Raw genomic sequence first — 9,615 nt, 5'->3', positions numbered from 1 at the left:
CATTTGTTTTCCATTTTAAATCATTTTCCATTTTTTAGGAATTTTTTTCTTCAAAATTGAGAGTTTTTCTTCAATAGCTTCCAGGTCATGTGACCTATTGACTCAAAATCACTTTGAAATAATTATACTAGTGTCTTTAGATGAGGCACAGACATTTATTTATGTTTTATGTTTTTATTTTGTAATTTTTAGGAATCTTTTCCTTAAAGTTTAAGATTGTTGCTCAATAGCTTTCAGATAACGTCATAAAATTACTTATCAATTTGAAATGATTCCAGTACACTTTATACATCACACATAGCATCAATGCCACACAAACATATTACATTTTCATTTTCCACAGATATTTTCAAAACATATTTCGAACAATAATGAACACAGTTTCTAGTTTTCAGATTAACTACACAATACACATTTCCAACTGCCTGTTTTTTTCTTTTGAAATTCTGTGCTCTTCATATTTATGCACAGGGCATGGTACCATCAGTCACAGTTGTCACACTGGATCTGTTCACAAATACAAGAAAATATACATGTTTAGCACATGCATGTTGTAACTGATGTGTAACTGTGAAAGTTCTGTTCATTCATCTTATAATGACATAATATAGCAACAAAGATATCCATTACCTTTGGTAAACTTTGTCTAGGAAGCTCAGTTCTGTCCCCGAACAAAATCACACCAGCTGAGTAGTGATTCAGGATGTAGAAGGTGTCCATGACTCCCAATGCATGGGCAGCCACATGCAGAAGGCTTTCAATGATCTGCACAAGGAATATCAGCGTTTCCACATATTAAACATGCATCCAAAAGTCTTCTCACACAAATCTAAAAATTGGTTTGTATTAATCTTGAGATTGAAGATGTTTTACAAATGACTGAAACAAACACATACCTCCCCTGTCAACCATTGATGTGGTCGAAGAGTGCACAAGTCAGAATGATGAATCACAATGCTCCGACCTTTAATTTGTGACGGAACAACTGCTACTACAACTTCTGTATCACTCTTTTTCCAAAGCAAGGTTAACTGCAAATCAGATATAAAAAAAAACCAAATCAAAACATTTGAAAGTAATACAACAAAAATGTATATTTTACAAAATTTAAATAATACTTTATGCTAACAGCCGGCCATAATAAAGACAAAATCTATACCAGACTGTAATACATATATGTCAGTTATGTTATCCCATGTTAACCACATTATGAAATTGTGAAATGCAAGCTATTATTACTTGTTTACTTCTAATGAAATTTAAGAAATGAAGATTACAAAAAAAATTTATCAGATAAATTCATTGTTTTAACAAACTAATTCTTTATGTGGAACTGCAACAGAGCCTCAAAGGTAGGTGAAACCTTACCTGTGATTCTTTATTATTGTTATCATCTTCAGCTTTGGTGATTTGTTTTTTTGGGCCTTTGGAAGTTCTGGGATTGGGTAATATCTTCGGGGGATTGAAATACTTGGATTTGGTCTTTGTCTGACCAGCAGAACTTTCCCTCTTGTTCCATTTTTCTTTGGGATCATCTGCCGGTTTATTCAAAACTCTGACAGTTTGGTCCAGAAGTTTGTCTGGCAGACCATGCTGCATAACATGTTCAACATACCGACCTTGTAAAGATGTATACAATTTTGTGATGAAGTCTGCTGGTCTGAGGTACTTTTTTTTGGCCAAGATGTTCTTTTTTACCAAGCCAAACCACAACTCCACATGGCAGTTTGTTTCTCTTGATTTGCTTGTTTTATTTGTTGCAGCAGATGTGGGTGTTTTGTACCGTGTTAAGTCGCCAAGTAACATTCCGCTCCACAGTGGGATGATTCCCATGTAGTTCTTCACAAGCACATCAACTATACCAGGACAGCAGTAATGATTTTCTGTGATCTCTGATTCCTCGGACAGAATGTCAACCTGAGCTTGGTCCCGTAAAACTTGGAAAGTCTTTGTAAATGGTGAGTTAGCAATAATGCTGTAGCTTTTGTCACTTTTGCTGTGCTGTGCTTCTGCTGTATGATGGCCATCTTCATCTTATTGAAGAAAAACCCTCAATTTTGATGAAATAAATTAATTAAAAATTGAAAATGATTTAAAATGGAAAACAAATGACTGTGCCTCATCTAAAGAGACTATTAGAATTATTCCAAAGTGATTTTGAGTCAATAGGTCACATGACCTGGAAGCTATTGAAGAAAAACCCTCAATTTTGAAGAAAAAAATTCCTAAAAAATGGAAAATGATTTAAGATGGAAAACAAATGTCTGTGCCTCAATTAAAGGGACTATTAGAATTATTCCAAAGTGATTTTGAGTCAATAGGTCACATGACCTGGAAGCTATTGAAGAAAAACTCTCAATTTTGAAGAAAAAAATTCCTAAAAAATGGAAAATGATTTAAAATGGAAAACAAATGTCTGTGCCTCAATTAAAGGGACTATTAGAATTATTTCAAAGTGATTTTGAGTCAATAGGTCACATGACCTGGAAGCTATTGAAGAAAAACACTCAATTTTGATGAAAAAAATTAATTAAAAATTGTAAATGATTTAAAATGGAAAACAAATGACTGTGCCTCAATTAAAGAGACTAGTATAATTATTCCAAAGTGATTTTGAGTCAATAGGTCACATGACCTGGAAGCTATTGAAGAAAACATTATATTTCTTTGACAGGAATGTTAGGTTCAGTAATTTGTTGATAGTCCCTAAGTGAACCTTCGGGCGCTGCGGCCGGGAGCGGTGGAGAACCGCTGGCCGAGAGTAGCGTTCATAAATCGGATCAACTTTCAGCTAAACGTCGGTTACTCCGCGGAGCTCGGGCCGGGAGCGGTGGAGAACCGCTGGCCGACAGTAGCGTTCATAAATCGGATCAACCTTGAGCTAAACGCCGCTTACTCCGCGGAGCTCGAATATCGAATATCCAACTTGAAACTAACTTCACTGCGGTCAAATAACCGATCCTAGATCTGAATGAAAGAAATATTCTCATTGAATACTTTGTTCTGTACAAAGTTCCATTTGTACAACAGCAGGTGAAATTGATTGTCAATCAGTGTTGCTTCCTAAGTGGACAGTTTGATTTCACAGAAGTTTGATTTACTTGGAGTTATATTGTGTTGTTTAAGTGTTCCCTTTATTTTTTTGAGCAGTATATATTGTGGAGATATCCAGAGGTAGTTTTCAATTAGCTTATTGTCAATTTTCAAAAATTAAAAGTAATTATAAAGAAATTGTTGCTTCTAATAATGTAAACTGAAAGGTAGTGTAAAAACAATAAAATAGTCTGACTGCCACAGCTACAACATTCAGTACAAAGTACATGGAGGGAAAGTTTAGAATGGATTGCAGTTGCTTCTTTCGTGTAAAATAACAAAACAGTCATTTGTGAGGTCAGTCTTTACTTGGATTGCACATACAAACCACATGGGATGCACTACAGCAGCAACATCTAGAAAACATAAAAAATAAAATCTGTAAAAGAGCCAACTCTTGTTTTTTGCAGCTCTTTGCCTGAGATGTGCCCACATTCAACATTTGTATGAATCTCCCATTAATTTAGGTATTTTCATGATGTATACAAACTTCTTTATCCATGTGGAATAACAATAGTTTCGCTGATGGAGCTGCAGTACTTTGGAAAAATAAGAGTTTGATGCACAAGTTTGAGTCAAATACTTTTGTTTAATATTTGATAAGAAGAAACCCTAGTTTTTCTTTTTATTATTCTTATTAATTTAGATCCATCACCAACATTTGGGCATAAATCTGAAAATATAGAGTTCATTTGAAGTGGACCCAGGTTAAGCATAGTCCATCTTTTCCTAATAATGTTCAGGTCAGAACTATTCTTGTCACTTATTTTTAATCTTAGTTTTCCATTTTGTAACCAGTTTTGAACGCGATGTCACCGTTTTAACAACCTGACTCATACTTTCACATCTGATGAAAGGAAACTGGTTTGCAGAAACCATGCCAGGACGTTGCTCATGGCTAGAAAACTCTTGTGGTTTTTCCTCAAAGCTGCTAAAAGAGATTAAACAAATGTTACTGGGTGTGTAAGTATGTATAATTTTCAGCTGGCATGAATGATAAAACGGCCTCATAAGTTCAAACCCATTTACCCAGTTCTTGTTTTAAAGATTGTTTTGAAGTTCTGTCACAATCTCACCACCTTAAAACTAGAGCTCTGACATTGCATCATTAGTAGCCCGTAATCTGGCTACGACATCAAAACCATACTTGGTGAGTGTATGTCAATGCCTGACGCGAAAAAGTGAGAAAATGTTCTAATAATTTATGTTTTGGGCCAAACTGTGATTTTTTTTTAAGAGTGCCTTGATTGTCAGTGGCCACTAGAGGGCAGCAGAGAGAAGCAAATGTGATTTGAAGGAAGCTGGAGTGGCGATAATGACGAGCAGGGGGAGGGAGAGAGAAGAGAGGCAGCTCTTTGGTATCTGACCACATGCTCACAGCATCGCTGTTTCACTGGCTGTTTCCCAGCTAATGTGTTTACAGCCTTCACCGAGAACCAGAGCAGCCCCTGCTCTGCACCCGCACACTCTCTCACCTCTGTTTTCTGTCTTTAATTAGCTGTTTATTGTTTACTGACTAGATTTAAGGCTTTTTAAGACTTCAAGGGAATCAATTTCCCCGACTGGAAGGTATTTTTGGCTCCATCAGGGACTCAAACCCTCCCTCTTGTTGCTGGGAAACCACTCCAGTGATTTGTGTGTTGTCAGGGTGCATTAAAAACACCAAAGAGGCAAAGTTAGCTGGAGAAGATAGAAGAACAGATAGAAATATGGTATATATCATATTTCCTTTAGTATTTTTATACTAAAGGTGCAATAATCACCACACCTTGATTTCCCTTCTTAAGCCTGTCTTGCTTCACACTGATATTTTAGTGAGCAATGTAAGCTTGAATACAAAATTTTCTTCACGGTTTCCTCATGTGATTGTACACATTAATGGAAGAGGGTGATATTGAATGAATTTAGTAGATCTGCTGCTCTGAATTAAAGCAGCTCTGTGTTTTTATTTATTTATTTTTTGGTTTGTATTGTTCATTGACCAGGTCAGTTTTGTGTTGGGGGCAGCACAAGCCTTTGAGAAAAATGAAGCAAAAGCAAAGTAGTCAACTGTAGTTCTTCAGGTCTTGGGCATCCATTTGTGTTGTGCACAGTAAAAGCTCCATGTGTGAATTTATGTAATTTAGAAGACAGGCAATGTGAAAGTTGATTCCAGATTCCTATTTGGAGTTCAGTTGAAGGAATATTTTACTATATACTAAAGAATATAGACCGTTCTGGACCAAGTCTAATGCAACATAATAGACAACCTAAACTTAAAATGATCTGTTTTAGACCAAACATTTTCTACCCTACAGTATAATGTCTTATGTATCCTTTGGCATGAAAACAACCTGGAATAAGGGTGAAAATACCAATAGAATTTAGAATCCTTCTAGATTGTTTTATTTTTTACTTGTATTTAGATTTATAAAGCCTATTTATGATTTCTTTTTTTTTTTTGCTTTTCTGAAGGAATGCAAAGATCATTCTCACCAGCTGAATGTCATTTATTCTCTTTATACCATGTTATCTTTCTCAATGTATAGGTATATATACAGTCAAGCCCAAAATTATTCATACAGCTGACAGATTTAGGTTTAAAAAAGTCTCCATTAATGTGTCTTTTGACCGGCTATAATATAAACATATGAGATTAATCCAGTCAGAGTCTGGCTGGGTTAATTCAACTTCAATCGGATTGAGAATCTGAGGAGGGACCTAAAAATGAGGGTGACGGCAACGAGGCTTAAAGATCTGAAACTAATCACCTAAGATTGTCAAAATATCAATGGAAACGTGAACTAAGAAAGATTTTATTGCTGAAATAAAAACTAAGATTTTTTATTGATCATTATAAAGTGGTATTCATAATATGCAATGTGGCAGTTCTTTTATTAAATGTGAATAAACACTGATATGTTAAACAGGTTATAAATATGTGACATTTTAATGTGCCTGGGGTAGGAAAAAAATTGGGCTTAGATGTACTCTGTACATTTGTATGAAACACAAATGCATGCAAGTGGTTTTTTTTCAAAACTGAAAGTGTCACACGCTGCTTTTAGGCAAAACTGGAAAAACCTGACTTTCATCTATCTGTCACACAAATTGTTGACTATTCAGATGGCTGAATAAGTAAGCCATAAACAGTGTTGCTCAGATCACAATTTAATTTTACTGTCTGTAGTATTTAGAGTTTCTGTGAATCCTTGGTTTGCATTTCTGTTTGTGATTATTTCTTTGCTTTGTTGGTGATATTTCTCCATTGTCTGATTTATCCAGCACCTTCTCACATGTCTCAGCTCCCTCTACCCTCTGTCTGCCTGTCATCTGCTCAGTAACTCTCCTGTCTGACACTCCAGTAACACTAAGTGGTTTTCACAGCCTGCATCAGGTCTTTCTATTGTTGCCACCAGCATGCTTTGTTGGTTTTTCTGAGGTCAGTTACCATTAAATCAGCTCTCGCCTCCAGTCCTCATCTCTGTGTTTGGGTCCTTAACGACACTGTTTTGTGATCATGTGAACCTTATTAGACAAAATATTTTTATGGTTATAGTTATTTCACTTATTTAGAGTAGAACTCAATGTACTGCCCAAATGTGAACATTAAAGGTCATACGTTGTTGGGTCATTTGAGCAACCCCCCCCAACAGTCTCTTGCTTAAATGTAGACAATAGACGTGTATTTGAGGACTGCTTTTCACTCTTCTTGGTTTTTTTTACCACATTTATGCTTCGTTTAAATTAAAAGCAACATTGTCTCTTCAAAAATCTTTTTAAAAACTGTCTGGAAGCATGAAGGTTTGAGTTTATGAATTAAAGTTGACTTGATGAATGAACATATGAATTGCGAATCTTCGGGAAAATGTTCAGTTATGTGGCTTTCTTTTATGATAAAGCAATTATGTGGTTGTAAGCTAATATATCTGGGTTGGGTCGATAATCTTTCAGTATGGGTAAACATTTTTCAATTGGGCTTGACCTGATCTTTCTTAATTAGGTTTAAAATTAATTTTCCTCTGCTATTCTTTGTCTTTGCATGAGTAAAGTAAGTTTTAGTTCATTTCAGTCTTCATGAGTTCAGTAGGGAAGACAAAGAAATATAAGAATGCTACATGTTTGTTCTGCTTGTAACAGTCTAGAGTAAATAAAAGTGTAATTTGAGTCTGAAACAACATGACGGCAACATAAGGAGTGTATGATTACTTCAAACACCCAATGGTATTGAAAAAGTTGGATCTTTTCATATAAATCATGTTTCTAAAGTATATTTACATGAATATGTTGACACAACTATATTACTTTGCTCTGAACTGTATATGACTTCATTACACTTGCTTTTTTAAAAATCTGATTCAGTTGATCTAACAAAAGTATGAAATTGAATGAGCAACTTAAACACTTTTAGGTCATTCATATTTAATTTTTTTTTTTAGAATAGAGCGTTAATTGATGTTTCAAGGATAATAATTTCGCCTTCTAGATTATTCATAAGGCTTCTTGATTTCAACAAAAAAGGTAGAGGTTTGAAAAATTGTGACCATAATAATAATCAAATATTTAATAATCAGATAAGCAAAGGAAGAGGTTATTTATTTCAGCAACCCAATTCACAAGTAAAACAGATTAATTACACACAGATGTTTTTCAAGCCTTTATTTCAGTTAATTATGTTAATTTTCTGCCTGAAGCTAAAGCTAATGCATACGTTTAAGATTAGAATATTAAATTAGTAAAAATATGTTTGACTGCTTTAAGTTTGCTATTTATCCAGCGAATGAACCTCATATGTATGCATGTAAAATATATTTATTTTGCATCTCGATTCAAATCATTACTTACCAATGCAATGACCAAGTTTGGACTTCAATAGGGTTGTTGTCTGTTGTGGTACTTGCTCCTGTTCTTAATATGAACAAACAAACAACTATCAGAAATTCAACTACTTTCATAAACTTTTTTTTTTTAAGAAAAATTATTTTATTGTTAAGGGCAGGATATGATGCTGATTTCAGTGCTTCAGTATTTTATCACTTGTGCTATATTTAAGCTGCATTGGTACAGCTTTGTTAGCCATTGGGTGTGCATTACGGATACAGTAGGCTTATCAGGTTTTTCATAAAGACATCTTTCTTCTAATGGTGGAAGACTAAATTCAATGAGCTACAGTTACTGACTGTCACATTTCACATCACACAGCATAATTTGATCTGCTGTTTGCTTCTCACCACATAAAAGCTGGTAGGAAGACCATTAGATCTGCAGCTGATGGTCACAGGGAAATTTGATAATCTCCAGTTTGGTGGCTTTAAACTCTCAAATTGTATTACTGTTGATGCCAAAAAAAAAAAAAAAAATCCATCTCTTTCTGTGTCTGTCTCCATGCATAGAGCACTGACCCTCTGCTGACCCTGCACGGTGTGAAACATGTCACACAAGAGTGGCCGTGACCTCGTGTATGTGTGTGAGTATCTTCAGGCTATCTGCTACAAACACACATTTACACAAAGCTACAAAGACCTCAGCTTAAAGACCTGTCATCGCTGGTACTCTTTTAAATCAACAATTTCTTTCTGTGAACCGTCGGTATTAACAACAAATCCAGTATCTTTCATTTGGGATGTCTTTTTTTTAAAAGAAACTTTGAGGACTCCACCCAGAATTTCTCAGCTTTTGTTGTAGCTCTGTCCCCTGGAGGGTAGTCACAAATGTCAGTGTGACAAAAGTCACCTAAAGGGGATTGAAAATAGCCTAATATAGACCTGCTTATGATGGAAAATATACACCTACAAGTAAAATACTCGAAAAAAGTACAAACCCAACACTTAACTTCGGTTCACTTCAGATTGAAAATATGCTTTGTCAAACTTAAAGGTTAAAGAAATATATATAAGATCTACCATTGTACCTTGAAGTTCCTATGAGTTTGTCTTGCTACATTGAGTGTTTGTCATAAAACAGCCGCCTACCTCAATGTGCTGTGCATTCATCCATTAATTTACAGACTTATTTTCTGTTGTGGACTTGCACCGTTTCTGTGCTGTACGTCTTTTCATTTTTATTCTCAGAGAGAGCACAGCTAAACCGGTCGCAGCAAAAAGAGATTCAATTCAGTCACATAGCAGCAACTCTGAGCACTTGGCCATTAAAAAAAGAGGTGAAAATGACTTGCTGAAGTTCAAACTGGGCACCAGAAATTAGAGGAAATTGGATCATCTAGGTAACAGTGAACATGTCACGGTAGTTGGTGCCAGGAAGACTTGTCTGAGTGTTTTAGAAACATATGATTTACAGCAGAGGGGTTAAACTCTGGGCCATAAGGGCAGGTCTCCTGCAACATATCTCCCTGGTTCAGCAGACCTGGATTAAATGACTGCATTGCTGCCTCAGCATGCACTGACAGTCTATTGGGCCTTATCTATATTTGATTTAGGTATGTTGAAGCAGAGACACATCTAAAGGTTAGAGGACGCCGACCACAGAGGATTTGAGTTTGAAACCCATGATCTGTGGAGGATCTTGCACACAACCAATTTCTCA

At 35.5% G+C, this 9,615-nt stretch overlaps 1 long non-coding RNA gene across 1 annotated transcript; it reads right to left on the bottom strand.

Moving 5' to 3' along the window:
- Nucleotides 1–607: 607 nt before the first annotated feature.
- LOC111608564 lies at nucleotides 608–2,490 on the bottom strand. Its single transcript, XR_002752737.1, has 3 exons — nucleotides 1,369–2,490; nucleotides 897–1,031; nucleotides 608–765 (listed from the first exon to the last, which is right to left on the bottom strand). It is a non-coding gene; the product is annotated as an uncharacterized LOC111608564 (long non-coding RNA).
- Nucleotides 2,491–9,615: the final 7,125 nt, after the last annotated feature.

This window comes from Xiphophorus maculatus, chromosome 5 (genome assembly GCF_002775205.1).
Source record: "Xiphophorus maculatus strain JP 163 A chromosome 5, X_maculatus-5.0-male, whole genome shotgun sequence".
Classification (NCBI taxonomy): domain Eukaryota; kingdom Metazoa; phylum Chordata; class Actinopteri; order Cyprinodontiformes; family Poeciliidae; genus Xiphophorus; species Xiphophorus maculatus.
Note: the sequence above shows the minus strand (reverse complement) of the source record. Positions and strands in the feature narration are given on the sequence as shown.